This window comes from Petaurus breviceps, unplaced genomic scaffold (assembly GCF_028583685.1).
Source record: "Petaurus breviceps papuanus isolate PSGF00001 unplaced genomic scaffold, PetGlider_PUasm1.0 154, whole genome shotgun sequence".
NCBI lineage: Eukaryota > Metazoa > Chordata > Mammalia > Diprotodontia > Petauridae > Petaurus > Petaurus breviceps.
The window spans coordinates 14,131,784-14,154,245 of record NW_027185715.1 but is presented as its reverse complement, the minus strand read 5'-3'; the positions used below and the strand labels follow the sequence as shown (position 1 = coordinate 14,154,245).

Genomic DNA, 22,462 nt, shown 5'->3' with positions numbered 1-22,462 from the left:
TCCTGCGACTCCAAGGCCAGAACACTTCCACTCCACTGAGGGGCATGGTGGTGAATCATTTACCAATTAGCAATGGGGAGAGGAGGAAAAAGGGGAGGAATCTAGGCACATCACTCTTTTAAGTTTAGTTTGTATTATTAACTTTTTCTCCATTGCTTTCTTAAGTCTAGACATTCATCAAAACAATAAATCAAGCCTGGATTTGTAGCATTTGTCTGTTTCCAAGGTGTAAAGGGTTCAGACTGAAAATTTAATAATTGGTTCTATTACAAGCCAGTCTGAGATGGCATTAGCACAACCCAGAGTGCACCACACTGCTCTCTATCAATGAAGTCATGTCAGGCTGATAAAGGAGGTGAATCCGTCACATAACAAAAATGGGGAAAAGGAGATGGATAGCCCAAGGGCTACAATGGTATCTATAAAAAGTGGTATCTATAAAAAATTTATTTGTTTTGTGTGTACACACTTGTGTGTGTGTGTTTAAAGAAACCAGATGAAAATCCATTTATTAGGTTTACCATGGAGGCCCCATAGAAAGATACATGTAGGTGACCTTCAAAAGTTTGTGGAGAATGTAGCCACAGGATGCAAATATTGCTGAATTCTAAAGAAGGAGAAAAGAATGAAATCATCAGGCTGGTAGATGTTCCTAGCAAAATCCTCCAGTATCTTATTAAGAGTATTAAGCTTGTGAACATTTGGAAAGGGAAGCTAGAATCCATAAGCGTCATCCTGGCTTCGTTAAGAATAGGTCACACAACTGACCTCATTTTCTTTTTTTGATGAGGGAATTAGGCTGGTACATAAGATACAGTATACTTAGATTTCAGCAAAGCATTTGACAGAGTCATACAGGCTATTCTTGTGGATAGGATGAAAGGATGTGAACTAGATCACTGTCTCCCAACCTTTTCTAGTAGGTAGGCACCATTTAAATATGAAGAAACAAAGAAACAAACTTCCAAATCCCCTCTTATCATATGACAATAGTACACAGGAATTGAAAAATGACATTCTGAATCAACGAACAACAACCATTTAGCTGGTCACTAATGATACAGACAAAAATCAATCAGTCCCTACTCTCAAGGAATTTATATTCTATGGGGAGTGACAATATATACAGAAAAAACTCTCTATGGAATACATACAAAATAAGTGTAAGGATGTTCAGGGAGAAAAGGCAGGCACTTGTAATAGAGAAGATCAGGAAAGGTTTTCTCTACAAGACAGCGTTTGAACTGAATCTCAAAGAAAGTAAGGGATTTTATGTGGCAGAAATGAGGAAGGAATGCATTCCAAACATGGAGGACAGCCAGCTAGTACGAAGGCATAGAAATAGGAGAAGGGGAGCCATGAGAAAATAAGAAGAAGAAGCCCAATTTGGCTAGACCATAGAGTGTAGGAAAGGAGTAATGTATAACAAGGTTGTATAGTAACATGTAATAATCAGTATTATTATGTATAATAAGGTGGCATAACAGTATATGATACAATATAATGTACAATAAAAATGTATAATAAAACAATATAATGTACAAAAAATGTACAACAAAAATATAATGTACAATAAGATGGTCTGAGCTACCAGTGGGTGATTGGAACGTGAAAACAAAATGAGTCAGCATTACAACATGGACACCAATAAAAGTGTACCCTAGGCTACCTTAAGGGTCCAGAAGGAGGACAGCAGTAATGTCATCATAATCTGCCAACGTCACAGCACCTGTCTGGCACCATATTCAATTCTGGATGCTACATTTTGGGATGGGCATTAAAACACCAGAGCCCATTTGGAAATGTGCAATCAAGGTAATGAAAAGATTGAAGACATAGTATTCACATCTCAGTTAATAGAATTAAGGATGATTTAGCCTAGAAAAGATAAGATATAGGAGGACATAATAGCTGTACTATTTCAGTACTTGAAGAATTATCACGTGTAAAAGTGATCAGACTTATTCTGATTGGTTCCAAAAGCTCTGAGTCCTTGGTTACCAAGAGCCTTAAATCCAGTTTGTTTTTGCAATTACCAGTGAGTGTCTGAGGAAGATTTAAACTCAAGTCTTCCTGATTCCAAGCCTAGTGCTCTATCCACTGAACTACCCAGTACCACACTTTAAAAATGGCTAAATTAGAACTATTAAGGGCTGAATGGATTGGCTTGAGAGATTCCCTCTCCTTCGCAATGTTTCAGCAGATGGTGAATGACCACTTCTTAGATGGGATATAGAAGGGAATCTTATTCAGATATGACTTGGATAAAACTGTCTCTGAGGTTCTTCCCAACTCAGAAAATCCGTGATTTTGTAAATTGGCTACTTTGGGTGGTTCCTTATGTACTGGCTAGTTATGTCTTAGCCAGCTTCTGTCATAGTTTTGAAGTCTCTAGAAGCATTTGTTGGAGGGGAATGTCTGTATGGAATGTTATCTTGTCATCACAGCTGTAAGCTATCAGCTGTTGAGCTGGAACGATAATTTCATGTATTACCCAAGGAAATAGTAGCACGTGCCACCAATAAGGAAAAATCCCCAAATTAGGTGAATGATAATCCTCACTGAGAATGAGGCAATCCTGGAAAAGAAAGGAGAAATTACATTCAAAGGTCAGACTTTGTCTCTTTGCCCAGAGATTGTGGGGTCCTGATATTCCAGAGACTCTAACCAGGGGTGAGGCAGAGTTGTTGGTCAGAGTTCAAAACCAATAGCATCTGTCCAAGATTAGGGAGCTCAGAAAAATGAATACTCTGCCAGAACTTAACCTATTTCCCAGAAGTTTAGTTCTTATCATTCTGGACCACCCCAACTCATCCTGATGCCCCCAAGCCCCCACTGCCTCCATCCAACTTTTGTGGTATAAGACAGTACACAGTGTATATTGTGTATATTTATATGTTGCTGTATATTTGTATTTTGTATATATTTGTATGTACAAATATACAAATAAATTGTATATTTGCTGTATAAGGCAGCACACAGTGTATATCCTAGAGCTACCTGGGTACAAAATCAGTGTTCTGCCCTGAATCCTGAAACTATTTTGCCAGATCTAATTTCTATGAAAATATTATGGTATTGTGATAGGTCAGCAAGCTTTCCATTTATAAAATAACCCACAATGGAATTGATATTCCTTGGTATAGGGAGTTTTCAGATGAGAAAACTAAATCTACTGTAGGTTGGCACTTTGAGGGCTATGTAGAGCAGAGGGGTCAAATTGGCACATCCCAAAGTTGCTGGCAAAACTCCCTAGTGCACTGACCCAGATTAAAATACAATTGGAAAATTTGGGGCTAAATAAAAACATAATGCAGCATAGATGATGTTAATTTGTGGTTTTCTAAGTCACTATGAAGCCATCAGAGATATGTTTCTATTTGAGTTTGACAAGACTGGTGTAGAGTAATACATAGAGAGATTAAGTGATTTGCCCAGGGTCACACAGCCAGCATGTGTTAAAGACAGTACTTGAATCCATATTTTCCTGGCTTCAAAGACAGCTTAAAAGAGAAATTTTTCCATCTGGCACTTTCAGAATTCCCAATAGGGGTTTTGACTGATATGCAATTATTGTTAATATTTAAACAGCAGTCACCTAAAAACTAATTTCAAGTACTTATAGATAGATGATTTAGGGATGAATTATCTCATATCATATACACATTTGATAACATGCAATTAAATGAGATATTTTTTTCAAGTATGTAAGATATAGCTTAAAATGGAAACAATTTGACTTATTTGGTTTATAAAATTGCATTGTCTTCTGCAAAACTTCTGAGTGGAACACAAAAGTTGCTAACTAGCAGCAGAAGCAAGTGAGAGTACAATTAGTACCCTTCCTTTTGTTGCTGCTGTTTATCTGTTTGTTTTTAATGAAAGCACCAACTTAAGACATCTTTATATGAAATCCCAGTCAACCAAAGTGGATAAGCCATTTGGAAATTACACTTTAATTTTTTTCTTACAAAATTACAGACTAGAGTTCCTGGGCTAGGGCAAGCAAAGAATTCCTGAGATGTCAGAATTATGTGGGAATATTTCTCTGTCTAGTTCTCTGAGGAGTAAATCTGGAGAGCAGTCATGGGAAAACATCAGATGATGACGATAATGGTGACAGGGACAAAAGAAACATGGCATTATAGAAAGAATGCTGGACCTGAATCCCACTTGAGATAATTCTTTTTTTAAGTATTTTTATTTTTTTAATTCACCCTTAGCAAAGCATGAATATTCTTTTTGTGGGGGGAGGGGCAATTGGGATTAAATGACTTGCCCAAGGTCACACAGCTAGTCTCTGTGTTAAGTGTCTGAGGCTGCATTTGAACTCAGGTCCTCCTGACTCTAGGGCCAGTGCTCTATTCATTGCACCACCTAGCCACCCCTTAATATATTTCTTTTATTTTCTTTTTTTGCTTTTTGGAAGGCAGTTGGTGTTAAGTGACTTGCCCAAGATCATATGAGTAGTTTTTTTGTTTTAAGTGTCTCAGGCCAGATTTGAACTCAGGTCCTCGACTCCAGGGCCAGTGCTCTATTCACTGTGCCACCTAGTCGCCCCAAGATAATTATTACTAGCTGATGGGGAAGACTTTTCATTTCTGAGAGACTCGCTTTCCTCATCCTTAAAATAAAGCAAGTTTGACTTGCACCACATGCTTTCCAGAGTTGTGAGCAAAGCATATTGTACAATTTAGTGCCACATATAAGTGATTTCTCATTGTTAATAGCTCACATTTATATAGTACTCTAGAGTTTAAGTGGTTTCCTAAGAAATACCCCATGGGGTAGGTAGTGATCTCTTGTAGGTACCAGAACACAAGAAAAGATTTATCCTCTAACATAAGAGCTATTAACCTAGGGTCTGTGAACTTTTTTACATGTGTGCATATATGTTACATATATGAACACACTTGTTATATAAGTGAGATGAATCGTACATAAAAATGTACACAAACACACATGTAGGTGTGAGTTACTAAAGTTTAAAACTGCACCAAGACTTTTGGGACACCATAAATAGACATATATGTATGTATAAAACTGTGTCCATATAATGGGTTTCCTTTATAATCCTACATGTTTTATTTTATGCATGTTAGCACATTCTGAGAAGTTATCTCTAGGCTTCCCCAAAGTGCCCAAGGGCTCTGTGACACAAAATAAAGTTAGCATACCTTCTCTTAGGCATCTTTGGTATCATCTATAGGAGTAACCCACCCATGTCTCCCTCCCCCCAAAAGGGAGAGAACCAGATGCTCCATCAAATGCATAAAACTTTTCATAGAAGCAGCTCAAAATTTCCATTTCAGACCCATCATCTTTCTTCTCTGAGTGTTCTTATTTATGTTGATTAACCCAGACTCTCTATACTTCATGCCCCCTATTCCCTTGTGATTTGATTTCTCTTGTACCCGAGTCTGCCTTTGCCATATTAGTCTTGCTTCTGCCTGTTCTAGATGTCACATTGCAGAATGGAATCTGCTTCTCCTTCCCACTGTGTCCTCTGTCAGGGGATCATGAATGAAAAGGATTATAGATTTTGAACTGGAAGGAACCTTGGAGTTCCTCTAGCTCCTGGACTCCACCAAAGGTGTTCCTTTTTTTCTTTCTTTCTTTTTTGAGGCAATCGGGGATTTAACTTACTTGGCCAGAGTCAGGCAGTTAGTAAGTATCTGAGGTCAGATTTGAACTCAGGTCCTCCTGACTCCAGGGCCAATGCTCTATCTACTACACCACCTAGCTACCCTTCAGAAGAATGATTTCTAGTTGGTTGCTCATTGTCTCGCCTCCTACCATCTGTCTCTGCACATAGGACTCTGTTTGCCCACCATCTTACTTATTGAAATTGTGTCTCTCAGACACCATTGGATTCAGCCAAAGGGCCACACCTGAGGACCTAGAAGGTCACATGTGACTTTGTGGCTACAGGTTGCCCACCTCTGGTTTAAGGAAAGAGGAAGACCACTAGGAAGAGTGGAGAGGGATGTTACAGCAATAAGGGAAGAAAGCAGGAGCAGACCACACCCGATCTAGAAATATCTTCACATTTGGGCAGTGATTCCCCCCTCCAACACCAATGGCTCTCCTTTACCTCCTCCCACTGCAGCTGGGACTAAGACCTCCAAGGTGGAGCTAGGAAAGGCCAAGGAAGGGATCCAAACAGGTATTTTACCAAGGAGCCTGGGGCACAGTGGTCTTCAGGCCATGGCAGGAGGAGGTAGTACACGTTGGGATTATGAGAAATTATTCCCAGGTTTTGACAATTACTCAATACATCTCCTATGTCCATTTTTCAGGGTAGTTTAGAGAAAAATCCCTCTGGAGTCAAGGCCAACCCCAAATTGCTTTATAGAGAGAGATAGGGTCCTTCTTAAGCAGATCTAATCTCCCAGTCCTGAGGTCACACAAACAGGGAGATACTTGTCATGTAAGAAACAGGACATTTCTAGCCTAGAATAAAAGATACTAGATATGGATGTTCTAGGGAAGGAACAGGATAGAAACAGGGGGAAATCAAGCCGGTAGAGTTGGCATGACTGAGGAATAGATTATACAGAGAAAGACTAATTTTCCAGAAGTTTTTCTAGGTAACATCCTCCCTCTGTTCCTCTGGTACAGCACAGTCACTCTGCCTGTTTTTATAAAAGGGATTACTACTAAGACCTGGAGATCACTGTGACTCAGATCATGAGCTTCTTATAGCAAAATTCAGACTTAAGTTGAAGAAAGTAGGGAAAATCATCAGACCATATACGTATGACCTAAATAACATCCTTTATGAATATGAAGTAGAAATGACGAATAGATTTAAGACATTAGATCTGGCAGATAATGTGCCTGAAGAACTATAGACAAAGGCTCACAATATTGTACAGGAGGCAACAACCAAAAATATTACAAAGTAAAAGAAGAACAAGAAAGCGAAATGACTGTCTGATGAGCCAAATGGCTAAGGAAAGTGAAACATAAAGGTAAAGAAGAAAGGGAAAAACAAACCCAACTGAATATAGAATTCCAAAGGAGAAATAAGAAGGTTTTCTTAAATGAGCAATGCAAAGAAATAGAAGAAAACAATAGAATGAGAAAGATGAGATCTCTTCCAAAAAATTAGAGATATCAAGTGAACAGTTGATGCAAAAATGGGCATTATAAAAGACAAAAAAATGGTAAATAATAGGAGAAGAGATTAAGAAGAAGGTGACAGAAATAAACAGAACTGTACAAGAAAGATCTTAACATGCCCAATAACCACAATGTTGTAGTTACTAATCTAGAGGAGACATCCTGCAGAATGAAGTGAAGTGGGACTTAGTAAACATTGCTTACAGTAAGGTTAATGAAGGTGACAGAATTCCAGCTGAATGATTTAAAATCCTAAGAGATGATGCTGTTAAAGTGTTGTACTCAATATGCCAACAAATTTGAAAAACTCAGCAGTGGCCACTGCATTGGAAAAGATCAGTTTATATCCCAATCCTGAAGAAGAGCAATGCCAAAGATAATTACCAAATAATTGCAATCATCTGACACGTCAATGATAAGGCCACACTTAAGATTCTGTAAGCTTGGCTTCAGCAATATGTGAACTGAGAATTACCAGAAGAACAGGCTGGTTTTAGAAGAGGCAAAGGAACTGGAGACCAAATTGCCAGCATTCGATGAATTATAGAGAAAGCAAGGGAGTTCCAGAAAAATATCTATGTCTTTTTTTTTTTATGAACAATCAGGGTTAAGTAACTTGCTCAAGGTTACACGGCCAGGTGTTTCTGGGTGGGTGCTAAGTGTCAGAGCCCAGATTCGATCCCCAGGTCATCCCGACACTGGAGCCGGTGCTCTCGCTCACTGTGCTACCTGGCCGCCCCGAAATATCTACTTCTGCTTCATTGAATGCACTAAAGTCTTTGTGTGGATCACAATAAAATGTGTCAAGTCCTCAAAGAGATGGAAGTACCGGGTCATCCTACTTGTCTCCCGAGGAACCTATATGAAGGTCAAGAAGTAGCAGCTAGAACCGAACATGGAACTGATTAGTTTAAGATTGGAAAGAGTACAACAAGGTTGTATATCGTCCCCTTATTTATTTAACTTATATGAAGAGTACATCATGCAAAATGCCAGGCTGGAGGAATCAGAAGCTGGAATTAAGGTTACCAGAAGAAATATCAATAATCTCATATAATGGCAGAAAGTGAAAAGGAATCAAGAAGCCTCTTGATGAAGGTGAAAGAGGAGAGTGTAAAAGCTGACTTGAAGCTTAATATCAAATAACTAAGATCTTGGGAACTGGTCCCATCACTTCTTGACAAATAGAAGGAAAAGAAATGAGAGCAGTGTCAGGTTTTTACATTCTTGACCTCAAAGATCACTGCAGATAACAACTGCAGCCATGAAATTAAAAGATGCTTGCTCCTTGGAAGGAAAGCTATGGCAAATCTGGGCAACATACTAAGAAGCAGACATCACCTTGCTGACAAAGGTCCATTTGGTCAAAGCTATGGTTTTTCCAGTAGCAATGTATGGCTGTGGTAGCTAGACCAGAAGGAAAGTTGAGCACCATAGAATCAATGCTTTAGGACTGTCATGCTGGAGAAGAGTTTTGAGAGGCCTTTGGACAGCAAGGAGATCAGTAAATACCTAAAGAAATTAATTCAGACTATTCACTGGAAGGCCAAATACTGAAGCTAAAGTTTAAATACTTTGGTCACATAATGAGAAGACAGGACTTATTGGAAAAGACCCTGGTGTTGGATCTTTTTATTGAAGACAATAGGAAAAGGGGATGGGAAATGATGAGATGGATAGATAGTGTCATGGAAGCAAAGAACATATGAGTTTGGACAGACTTTGGGAGATGTGGAGGATAGAAGTGCTATGGTGCATGGGGACACGAAGAGCTGGGCATGACAAAACGACTGAACAAAAACAACAAAACTACAAAGCATGATAGGTGAATAGACACAGAGAGTAAATATTGTATGCCTTGCAAGGTATGATTTAATGTTGGTCTAATGCTTACGATTTAATGCTAGTATAAAACACTATTGAAAGGTGGTATGCCTGAGTGTATGGAGAGCTAGCCTTGGAGGCAAGAAGATGGGTTCAAATTTCACCTCTGATCTATACTGGCTATGTGACTGCAGGTAAGTCACCTAACTTATCATTACTCTAAAAGGCTCTCTAAGACCAGAATTCACAAGAGATGCCAATTTGCATTGGTAGAGGGAGAGTCTCATCCGAAAGTTCTCTATATCATTGAAATAACAAGTCTAGCCCCTATCGCCTCCAAGCTAATTTCATGTCTGATCTAGGCCTTGATATTTACACAACTAAATATTACTCTTGATAAATTTGTCTGGCCACCCTACTGCCTGTTTGACCTCTGGAATCTTCTCCAGCTTTCTTTGGTGGATGGAGGAATTTGAGACCTAATCAAATACTTTTTTTCTTGGCCATTCTCAGGATGCCTCACCTGAGACCAGAGTTTCCCAAAGTTTTTTGTTTATCAAATCTCTCTCACCCACAACAACAAAAATGTATTATGATTCCCAGGGTATTTTGGTATCTTACTCATACTGTTCTTTACAATTATTTATTGTTTAAGGTGTCATTAAAGAATCATTAGTGCAGCTCCATGGACCATAGTTATAAACTCCCAAATGGCTCACAAACCTAAAAGGGAACCATAACACTTGCAACATTGACTACAATCCCAGATTAAACTTCCATCATGTTCAGAACCTGGAACTCTTGAAACCCTTGCTACTTATGCATTGGATGAGCTGAGTTCACAGACACATTCAAAGGGCCAATGAATACATCCTGGGGGCCATCTTCAGTCATCGTGATTTATATGTTGCCGCTGGACCCAGATGTCTCCTGAGGAGAAAGTGAGGCTGGGGACTTTGCACATCCCTCCCTCACTTAAATCCAATTCAATTGCAAGTCATGGCATCACCTTCCTGATGGCATGGTCCTCTCCAAAAATGAAGGACAAACAGCAGCAACACGAATACATCTCTCTTGTTCAGATTTGTAAGATGTCAGTTACATCTTGCATTTTTTATACTCTTTATCAAGAGGACTGGATAGAATATAGGTCAGAATACAGGACTGAATAAAAGTTCTAGACTGGAGCTTAGAACACAAAACATTATTAAAACTCATTCATTTCCTCCCTGAGAATGGATCTCATCTACAACAGATGTGCACTTGTCGTATGAGGAGAGGGGTATTGCAACAGGGGAAAGATTTAAAAAATGTGGATGGAAAAAAAAAGATATACTATCGTGATCTAACTCTTAGTCCCAGATCAGTTCCACCTGTTAATTTCCCTATACATTTCATTGTTATCCTTCTGTATTCTCACAGGGTAGGTAATATAAACATGATCATCATTTTGCAGGTAGAGCAATATAAGTTCAGCCTTAGAATTAATGTGATTCAATAAATATTAAGCAACTACTATGTTTTAGGCACTTTCCTCGGTGTTGAGGATATAAGGAGCACAATAGAATTCTTTATTCCAAAGTAGAGACTTTCTTCCACTGTATTATTAATATAATTAAGATTTTTCTCCCATAACATAACAAATAACTCCTACCAAGTGTAGCAGCAAGCACTCTAGCATACCCAGGGTGGCTGCCAACACAGGTTCCTAGATCTGCTTTTCTAAAGGAAAGCAACTCAAAATGGGTTAAAAATCTTGCTTTAATAAAACATATGTCATTTACCTAGTTCAGGGGGAAAAGGTCAGCACCCCAAACTTCAGAGAATACAAACAAATTACAAGCAGAAGTTACAAGCAGACAGAGAAACAGATCAGCAGACAGGCTTCCAGCTGTGTGACCATTACATTCATACTTAGTCAGTTACCAGAGAGGGAAGCACCAACATCTGGGTTTTCAAAGCCAGGGGGCTCAATGGCTGCCCAGAGTCTTGTCTGGTCAAATCACACAACTCTTCTCAAAGTAAGCCCCAAAACAAAATCTCACATCATGGTATATATAGCCTTCTTCTCAATCAGAGAATGTCACAGTCCTCTTGACCCACTGCCCAATCACAAAGTAACTAGGTGTGGGCATTCCTGAAAAACAAGCCTCCTGCCACAGGCTCCATGTGACCACATTCAGCCTATTAGAGGGCAGAGTATATTTGAAAATATATTCAAAATATACTCAAATCAAAGAAGGTTCTCAGAGTCACTTAAGCCTATCAAAGGGCCTAGGGGCAGGGAAGATCTTAGATTCCCATTCACATAACACCAAGTTTAGTTAATTTTTTTTGAAATGTAGTATTCTTACTTTCCTTGTAGATTTAGTGGAACTTATTACCCAGGGACAGTCACATATTGCCATTTTCTATGCAATGTAGTGGAATAGAAAGTATTGAAGTCTTATAATTGAAAGATATGAGTTCCAAGTTCTAGACCTGATAATTACTAGTTGTGTAACTCAGAGCAAGCCGTTTACTGAGGTTTCACGATAGCATAAATATATGTGTACATACACATACATATATGTACATATGCATAGATATGTGGGCCTCTTTAAGAATGAACGACAAACAACAAGTCATTATCATATCCATATATCTATGTATAGACAAATAGATATAAATATAGATATATAATGATAATATAAAATATTTAATATATTGAAAGACATAAATGGGTTTGTGACAGTATTGATTTTGGACTTCTATTGATTTGGATTGCAACCCAGTCATGTCTGCCCATCTTATCCAACTCTTGGCCATAAACTGTTACATACTTCCCATGGGTTATCTACCCAAATTGCTAGAGGCCTTCCTTAATGCCCACTGACTTTATGTTTATAAGGATAGCAGCGGAACCCTGTAACCATCTGCCACACTTCATGCTCATCACATGACATTCTCTTTCTATCATGTAATTACTCCCATTGTTTTTTGAAGTTTCTTATTGGCTAAATATTGTAGCCTTCTCACGAACCTCTTCATTTAACTCTTGTAATATTCTATTTTAATTCTTATAATATTGTCATAATGTATATTTCATTGCACTATGGTAATATCAGTAGAATATTGGTACTAAAAAGAGAGGTTTTTGTTTTCATAGGATTCTCAGGGTCATTAAAGTTGCTTTACGATGTCAAAAAAAAGAGTACTCTGTTCCTTTCCGACAAGGGTCATCCAAAAAAAAAACCCAACAATCATCCATATTGTGTATATGGAAATTTAAAAACTATCCTCCAATTTTCTTACCCCACTGTTCAATTAAATTAAATTCAACAAACATTTATTGCATGCCTCTTATGTGCGACCGTTTATATTAGGAATTTGTTCTGTATCCTAAAAGCAGGGTAACCAATGCCATAGTCAGACTACTCTTTCTCTTCTAAAGTCTCTACATTTAATTGATAGAAATGATGAAAATATCAATTCTGGTGTTTTTAGTTTCTTGCCTAAGACTTCACAATCCCCAGAAAACGCTTTCTTTATAGCTGTGTCATTTGTTTCTGTCATTTGAAATGGGTAACAGTTTTCCTATTTGACAAGTTAGAAAGGCTTTCCTTTCAATCCTAGATATATGTCCCAGAAACTCAGTAAGTAGACATTTCTATTACTTATATCAGGTCAGCAAATATTTGCCTTGACACCTTTCAGTGGACATTCCCCTTCCAACTCTATTCACCGCTACTTATTCTGGCCAGTATTAGCATGGAAGAAATAGGGCTTGCATTCAAATTCTACTTTTGACACTACCTAGAACAAATAATTTAGTTCCTCCATGTCTCAGTTTCCCCATTGATGAAATGAGGGGGATTGTATTCAATGACCACAAAGTACTCTTTCAGATCTAAACCTGGTGAACATATAACCTGCCTCCTGGCATTCTCTGTGGACCCACATCATCACCCCTTGGAGCACAAAAGGCTGCTTCCTCCTCACAAGGACTAATCACACCTTCTTGAAGCACCTCATGACTATTGCAAAGTTTTAAATGTCTGATGGTCATTTTTCTCTTCCTTCTAGGTGTCATATCCCATCCACTCTCCAACTTCCTGACAAAGATCATGGTTCTCTATTAACTCTTTGGATTTTCTGCTTTATTTTCCTTTAGGAAGTATTTTCCCATTCTTTTTTTTTAAAGCAATTGGGGTTAAGTAACTTGCTCAAGGTTACACGGCCAGATGTTTCTGGGTGGGTGCTAAGTGTCTGAGCCTGGATTCGATCCCAGGTCATCCTGACACTGGGGCCAGTGCTCATACTCGCTGTGCTACCTGGCCACCCCTTTCCCATTCTTTTAAAGGATACTTTATTCTCCCTGCAAACTTGGATAGTAGATAAATATTCTTTTGTTTTCAAAGCAATTGGGGTTAAGTAACTTGCTCAAGGTTACACGGCCAGTTATTTCTGGGTGTGGTGCTGAGTATCTGAGCCCGGATTTGATCCCCAGGTCATCCCGACTCTGGGGCCGGTGCTCTTACTTGCTGAGCCACCTGGCTGCCCTGAGAAATATTCTTACAGCTCTTTCACCTTGTTCTCTGGTAAGGAGACCAGTATACTTTGTACATACAAACATAGTCTGCTCTCTACAGATCTACATGAAATGTCCTTTCCCAACATTGCTTCCAGTAGTGAAAACTCCAATGTTCTTGTTGTTGCTTCTATGGCTAATGCACGTGTTGAAATGCAAAAGCAAAGTGCTGATTTGCTATAACAGGGCTCAATCACCACTGGCTCCTGAATGATGCTTTAATATAGCAGTCAGCTGCCCTGGAGTTTTATGGGGCTTTTCCCATATATTCTCATGATAGGATGTTGACTTCATCAACTGCTTTTCATCCATAATTAATAGGTTTTTTCCAAAGCAACAGCCAACTCCAACTCCAGTGGTTCCCTGTTCTATCTTGGATTAAATACCATGTCTTCTGTTTGGTATTTAAAGCCCTTTGAAAATTGGCTCAAACCTACCTTTCCAGCCTTATTATACATTGCCCCCCTTCGAGTGCTCTACAATCCAGCCAAATTGGCCTTCTCATCATTCGCAGATAGTGCTTCACACCATGTTGCCAACCCTTTGTCCTTCATTCCTGAAAGGGCCTCCCCTACCTCTTAGACTCCCTGGCTTCCTTCAAAGCTCAGGATAAACACCACCTTCTGCATGAAGGCTTTTCCTAATCCCTGCCCCAAGATGTTATTTTCTTCCTCCCCCTCCCCGTTACCTTGTATATTTTGTATATACACATATGTGTATTTATATATATATGTATATATAAGTGTGTGGTAACACACATGTATGTGTGTATGTACATGCACATGCATGTACATACACACATACATGGGTGGTTAGGTGGTACAGTGTATAGAGTGCTGGGACTGGAGTCAATAAGACCTGAGTTCAAATCTGACTCCAGACACTAATTGTCTGGGCAAGTCACTTAATGCTGTTTGCTTCAGTTTCCTCATCTTAAAAATGGGAACATGCTAGAGAAGAAAATGGCAAACCACTCTTGTACACACACACACATAGATATACATACATATATATACACACATGCAGATATGCATGTATATGGATATATATATACCTATATAAAGTGTATATATACTTATATGTACAATATAATATGCACATGTGCTTATGTAAATATATTCATATATGTATATGTGTGTGTATGTACATATGTGTATATGCTATGCATCCATCTTGGTTCCCCTCAGAGAATGTAAACTCCTTGAGGGAAAGAACTTTTGTTCTGAAAACTTCATTTTTGTCTTTATATCCCAAGCACTGTGTCTGGCACACTGTAAGAGCTTTATAAATGCTTGCTGGTTGATTGATAGAAAGCTCTCATACAAGCAAAAGCTGTGAGAAAGTCTCAAGTGAAAAATCTACCTTCCAAGCACAGCATACGTCCTTTTCCTGTCTTGCTGATGACCGGTTGTAAAATGTTCATTATTCTAATTAGCTAAGTCTCCAGAGCTACTGAGAAGTCTTGGAGCCATTTTAAAGGTCCTCACGGTGCCTCAGGGAGCTAAGCCTCACCTTAGTTTCTTCTATCCAAATGGTTCTTGAAGGGGTAGGGTAGAGCAGGAAATGACCAAAATGGGAATTTTATCTTCTTCTTAACTACACGTTCGTACTGTTTTTTTTTTAATAAAATGAAATTGAATTAAAAAAAAATAGTTCTCGGAGATGGCAAACCCATAGTCTTCCCAAGAAGGGTGGGGTGTGAAGTTTAGATACACTAAAAGCACCACAGTTCCATGAATCATAGCAACTACAGTAAATAAGCTCATCTGACGTACAATGGATGGATTTACAACTTAATTTCTAACTGTTAAGTAAATACAGACTCATAGGACATCATATATTGGGAGGGATATCAGAGTTCACCTAATCCAGCACACACCTAGGAATCCCTCTACAACTTCCCTGAACAAATGGTCAGAGAAACTCACCTTCAGAAGCCACATTTCTGCTTTGGGGCAGCTCTAACTGTAAAGGTTTTCTTATGTTAACCATAAATCTAAATCTAAAATTATGAAACTTCCATATCTTTCTCCTAGTTTTATTCTCTGGGGCAATGCTTTCTCACAGTCATAGGAACAAAGATTTAGGGGCTAGTAGGAACCTTAAAGGTCAGTCAGTTTTATCCCTTCATTTTTTGGAAATGAAACAAGGAAAGGAGAAATTACAATATCCAGCCCCTTCTCCCGCTGGTGAATTCCTCCTGGAGGCTCCATTTTGGAGAAAGGCCATCCATGTTGGCCTGCTTTCATTCTTCTATCAGAACTTTTCCTGGCTTTCTGGACTTCAAAACCATGCTTCCTCTGCCATATTTGAACTTAGATCTTTTTGATTCCAGGCCCACTGACCACTGATTCCCATCCACTGCACCATCTAGCTTGCCTGGCACATAGTAAAGTGCTTCAGAAATGTTTGTTTTCTTTCAAAGTGGTAGAGATGGGATTTGAACCCAGGACCTCCAACTCTAAATCCAAGTGTTTATACCTCTATGTCTTTCTGTCTCCTGATCTCATTCATGTAAATCAACAATAAATAAAAGATTTTCTCAATTATTTTCATAGATAAGACATGATTTTAAAGTAGCAAAACTTGTTGTGTGAAATAACAAAAATGTGTTTATAGATTTTGGTCTCATTAGCTTGTCTTAATCATCAAAAGTCTTGACTTTGAATTCTTATCTCTTACCAAAAAGTAGGATACATACAAGAGTTGATAAGGAACTTCCTCAAAACACCCCAGCACTTGGTGATACACAATTCAGCTGACTTGTCAAAAGAAAAAAATGGTAAATCCTTATTTTTCCAGGACTACTGTTGTACGTCCCATCATGGCACTTGGCGCTTCCGCAGATATGTGATTTCATTGTTTTGATTATTCCCTCCACCAAAACATATCACAACACTTTCACACCTTTCCATCTTCAGCAAATTTCATCTATGTTTTTTCTAAAGATTCTCCATAGAGAATTTTCTTGCCACTGCCACTATTAACACCACCAATGATGGAGTCAACTTCTATTATTCTTTTAATACTTCATAGGTGCCAATGGACCACCCAGGCTATCCATTTGTTACTCCTCATTCTTCATACTGACCCAGCCCACTCATCATCACTTCCTGTGATAACACTGCAAATAGTCATTTGTAACATCCTGCCGATGACATCTCTCTACCATACATCCATACGTTTCCCTGTAGGCTATTTGTAAATTTCATTCTTCTGAGATCATAATATATTAAATTCACAATCATATAACATCACTGGAAGAATGTGGGAGTTAAAGAGACGGGCCTTTCTCTTTTAAGGGAAAGCAGTAACGATAATTGAAAGTACTACACAATTTCTCAAATGTCATTTCTGAATTTCTTTTTCTTTCTCCTCGATTATGGGCCCAGCTCTTTAACCAATGTAGCATCTGTAAAAAATATACATAATGGTGTGCAATTCAATAGGTTTCCCATCATGCATCTAGTGGTTCTTTGGGCAATATATGTGTGTATACACACACACATATACATATATACACATGTGTGTGATTTATTCATTTTGTTTTTCCATTGTGGAAAGTTCAATAAAGATTTTGTAGCTGTGTTCCAGACTCAATGCAGCTAATACATAACAATCCATCTCATGGCAGCCCATGAAAGGGATGAAATTCAGTTGACCTTATCTTTAGAACTATTAAAGTAAGGGTCCCAAATACCAAGCTTTCTTAAGAAGCGTCTGCTATTTCCTTAGAAGTTGTTATCACATTATAAAGCCAAAGGACAATAATATTATACAAGTGATAATCATCATGATTAATAACAATTTGCCCTTCTATGAAGTTTTTCATCCACAGGTCTCAAAGCATTCAAAAAACATTCATTAACCCTTACAGTCACAATCCAAGCACCCAATCTCTTGTCTCCTACAAAGGTCATTCAGCAACAGATCAACAATGTAGCCCTGATGACTCTTGGAAAGTTTCAATGGATGAACCATCAAGAGGGGTTTCTCTGTTATCTTGAGTGGACTGGGGAATTTTGACGTCAGAAAGACGAGTTCAAATCCTGTCTCAGACACTTACCAGCTAAGTGAGTTATATAACCTCTGTTTGCCTCAGCTTCCCCAATTGTTAAATGGGGATAACACTAGACCTACCTCACAGGGTTGTTGTGAGGAACAAATGAAATAATATTTGTATAAAGCACTCAGCAATTGTAGGTGCTACATAAATGCTTATTCCTTTCCCCTTCCCTCCTTCTTTGTACAAGCGTTCTTTTCTACTTGGCTCTAATATGGCCATCATTCCTTTAATAGGCCTCTAAAGTCTGTTTAATTGTTAGCCAAATGGACTGGATCATCAATGAAGTCATATTTTGGAAATGCAAGGGCCACCTCTTAACTGAGTCAGAATCATGAGAGATTATGGAAAAGCCGCAGCCAGAACAGGATTCAGATTGAAAAACTAGGGAAATGGTGCCAAAATTCAGGAAAACATATACTGTATTAGGTCATTCATTTTTATACTACCCGTTTCTCATTCTGAGTACAGAGAGTCCAGGAATGTTTGGATTCCACTGTTATGATTGCCTGCAGCAAAAGACAGGCCCGCAACTCCAAAGAAAATTCCTGTGGACAGCATTGACCACAATATTTAAGTCTGTCTACATGAATATGGCTGTGGAAAAAATTTTCTTATGTCTCAATTAAAAACCCTTGTTATGTTCTCTTTAGGGAGGGAGAGCTATGTTCTGTGGAAAGGAATGCTGTCCCTTTTAAAGCCTATAATCTGGTTGTGGAGGGGCAGCAGCTGTTAAGGAGAAAGAGAATGCCTAAAGATTGTGTACAAATTAGGAATGAGAAAGCACTGAAGAACAGAAGGGTCAGGTAGAGTGGGGGAAAAAATAAACCACACAACTTTCTCTTGGCTGGGAAAAGGCAAATGACACAGACCATGTTGATAAATCTCAGCCCTCCATAATCACGACTGTTCTCCTTTCATGCCTGCCCACAGAAGACACGAAGTGTTAAGTATTCAGTTAGTAAATAATCATTTATTAAGCACCTCCTGTGTGCCAGACACTGTGGGGATACATAGAAAGGGAGAAGACAGTTCCTGTTCTTGAAGAGCTCACAGTTTAATGGGAGAGACAATACAGAAAGCAATTCGGTACAAACAAGATATGTATAGGGTAGATGGGAGATAATCCACAGAGAGAAGGCAGTGATATGAAGGTGGATGGGGAAAGGATGCCTGTAGAAGGTGAGATTTTAACTGCACTTGAAGAAAGCCAGGAGGCTGGAACGAGAAAGGAGAGAATTACAGGCAATGAGGACAGCCAGTCAAAACATTCAGAGTTGGAAGATGGAGTGTCTTGTATGAGGAACTGCAAAGAGACCAGTGTCACTGGATCAAAGAACACATGATGGGGTATAAGGTATAAGAAGACTATATGGGGAGTGGGGAGGTTGTGAAGGTCTTTGAATGCCAAATAGAGGGTTTTATATTTGATCCTGGAGGTGATAGGGACCCAGTAGAGTTTATTGAATAAGCCAGTGACCTGGTTAGATTTAAGTTTCAGGTTAATTAATTTGTCTTCTGACTGGAGCATGGATTAAAGCGGGGAGAAGCTTGAGGAAAAGAGACCAACCAAAAGGCTATTCCAATACTCCAGGTGTAAGGTAATGAGAGTCTGCCCCAGGGTGGTAGCAGAGCAGAGAAGAGAATGTATACAAGAGATAGTAAGAAGATAATATCAACAAGACATGATAACAGGTTGAGTATGAAGGGTGGGTGTGGGTGAAGGTGAGGGAAAATGAGGCATTGAGGATGATGCTTAAGACTGCAAAAAAAGTTTTTTAATTAATAGAAAGAAGTCCCATATAGAACTTTGTTCTCCACTAGAAACTAGTACTTTCCACAAAGCCACCAACAACCCCTGGACAAGTGGGTCATATCTAGCCCTACCTAGGTGAGGGGTGGAGCCTTTCTGGAGGGGAAGTCACACTGGTCTCTCTGAGGAAGGTCTCTCTATCTACTAGATAGAGATGGAGAGAAAGGAGTTTATGGACAATGCCCCAGGACCAGAGGTAATGATTTCATGACAGTGCAATGTGGAAAATGAGGGCACTGGTGATTTCGCCAGGCATAGTGAAAAGAACACTGGATTTAGAGTTGGGGGGTGTGAATTCTAATCATCGAACTGTTATTGATGAAATGACCTTGGGGAACTCCTTGGGACCTAGTTTCTTCATCTATAAAATGAGAGAACTAGACTTTAAGCCCTCAAAGTTCCCTTTCAGTTATAAATCTACAATTCCATGAGACTATGATCACCCTTTAGGAACATGAAATTGGGACTAATGATATAGCTGATATAATTTCAGCTGATGTAATTCAGATACATGTTTCTAAGACTGAGGACTCTTAACCTTCTTGTGGCAATCTGATAAAGCCTATGAACCCCTTCTCAGAATAATGTTTTTAAATGCATAAAATAAGATTACAAAATAAAAGCTAATGAAAATAAAGATGTTATTTTCTTTCTTTCCCAAGTCCACCATTCCTGTGAATTTGGGGTCTATGAACGCCAGGTTAAGAACTCCTTTGAGTCCAAACTGAATATGAAATAAAACTTCCTTATCATTTCTCTAATTCTGGTATACACTTGCATATGGACCTTAGGAAAATCAAGTGCCTTGACCCTGGACTCCAAAAGATATCCATGAACATCCCCAAATTCAGAAACAGACAGCTAGGCTGCAACATCCAGCATGGTGAAATGGTGCTGAAGCTACAAGGCTTCCCCCAGCTTTAATTAACTTATGATAATAACAGAAATTACTTCAGAAGGTTATTATAAGGATCAAATAATATCATATATATAAAAAAATACTTTGCAAACCTTAAAGCATGATATAAATGCTAGTTATTATTGTTATTCTTAGTATTATGAACACACACACTCTGCTCATTACCATAAATGGACTGGCTTGATCCAAGATAAAGCAGTGAGTTCAAACCCAAGGCATCCAGCAGCATCCAACAAGGGCTTAGACTAAGTCAGGGTTTGAAGTAACAGGCCAGTGGGGGAGGGGGCAACTAAATAGATTCAAGATCAAAGGCCAGGATTTCTGAATATTGGCAACCATCGGTCACTTATATCACTTATTTTGATAGCTTATGCCCCTTGTCCTTAGGAACTGGGGAGTGTTCTATTGGCTATACATCTATGTTCTGCCAAGGAGAGGCAAATATACTCTTGCCACTGGTGACAAACAGGTGCAAACAAAAGAATCGCGAGCATGGCAAAGTCCTCCCTTGGATACATGGAATAAAGGAAAATGCCATCACTCTAACCCTGTGAGAAAAACCTAGAGAGCAGTCGAAGAAACAGGAAGAAGGTCCCCAAAATTCAGGACAACTAGGAATGAATCATCACAAGTGAGACACACCCAGAGATGGATATGGAGTCAGATTAAGTAATGACACATTTGACAGAAACGTGTACGGTACCTGTGACATTCAAGCACGTGCTAGGCAATTACAGGCATACAAAGATAAAGAAGACATAGTCCTGACTCTCGTGGAGTGTACAGGATAGTGACTTCAGGGCAACTTCTGAAGCAATGCACATAGCGAGGCCTGAAAGAGGCAGACGTGGAAAGTATTTTCATTGGAGGGTTTGGGTACTATTGATAGGTTGTGTTAAGGTTATTTGGGGGGGGGGGCGTTCATGTCTAGAACTGTGGTTTCATTGATTTAAAGAGGTTCCAATAAGGAAAGTCTCTCTACCAGCACAGATTGACAGCAACTCTGCAATGTATAGTCATATAGATGGATGGATGAATGGATGGATGGATGGATGGATGGATGGATGGATGGATGGATGGATGAATATATATATATATATATATATATGTGTGTATGGATATGTATGTATATTTGTATGTGTGTATATGTATGGATGCATGAATATATGGATTATGTGTGTGTATATATGGATATATATGTACACATACACAGACACACCCCAATTTTAATTTTACCAACAGATATAACCCACAGGAGCAAAAGTTCTTTGGGGTATTTTTTTTGACATTAACTTAAAAATGTTTTTAGCTCCAAATTCTCTCCCTTCTTCCAATCCCTCTCCCACCCACTGAGAATGCAAGCAATACAACACTCATTATACATATGGAGTCATATAAAACATATTTCCATATTAGCTATGCAATTGATAGTTTTAAAGAGTTGCATGGAATACTAAGAGATTAAGTGACTTACCCAGGGCCATACAGCTAACCAGTGTCAGAATCAAACACTCCCAGTGTATCTATTTCCTTACTCTTCTAGAAAGGCCGTAAATGAATCTCAATGCATCTCTTCCTAGTTCCCAGAGGCAGCAATTCTTTCTTATAATATACAGAAGTCACTGGGTTAGCTGGCCCTAGTGTTCATCATTCTGTTGTTCTGGTGACTCTAAGGAAGGCTGCGTGATGTATAACAAGAACTTGATGAACCAGGGAGGGGAAAGGAAGTCTCGAGAGCAACATCTTTGCAAGCCCCAAACTGTGAAAGTATAGCATATGTCACCATAGGAAAAATTAGCCCATCCTCCTTCCTGATTCATTCTCTGCATTCCTCTCCTCCTTTTACCAACTCGGATGCCAAAGACATAAATTAGCTTCAGAGTTTGTTAATAATGGGCTACTTTTTCTAGTTTCTTACCATCCTTTAACTCCTCAAAATGTCAGAGGTTATAATAAAAACGTAAGAGGAAAGATAAAAACAAGAAAAATCATATAGGTAGGTCATTCTTAACCAGGAAAGGAGGGTAATGACCTCCTCTCAGTAGTGAGGTGAAGGACTGTAGCTGTGGAAAGTTGCTATGACATCAGCCACAATCATTTTTTTTAAAGCAATCAGGGTTAAGTAACTTGCTCAAGGTTACACGGCCA

At 38.9% G+C, this 22,462-nt stretch overlaps 1 long non-coding RNA gene across 2 annotated transcripts in view; it reads right to left on the bottom strand.

Moving 5' to 3' along the window:
- LOC138156411 (uncharacterized) overlaps positions 1-22,079 on the bottom strand; it is a 166,365-nt gene extending 144,286 nt beyond the window's left edge. For both annotated transcript variants that reach the window (XR_011167144.1, XR_011167145.1), the window contains exons 1-2: positions 21,789-22,079; positions 21,018-21,146 (exon numbers count right to left, since the gene is read on the bottom strand). This is a non-coding gene — a long non-coding RNA (uncharacterized lncRNA). The remainder of the gene's footprint in view (positions 1-21,017; positions 21,147-21,788) is intronic.
- Between the last annotated feature and the right edge of the window lie 383 nt (positions 22,080-22,462).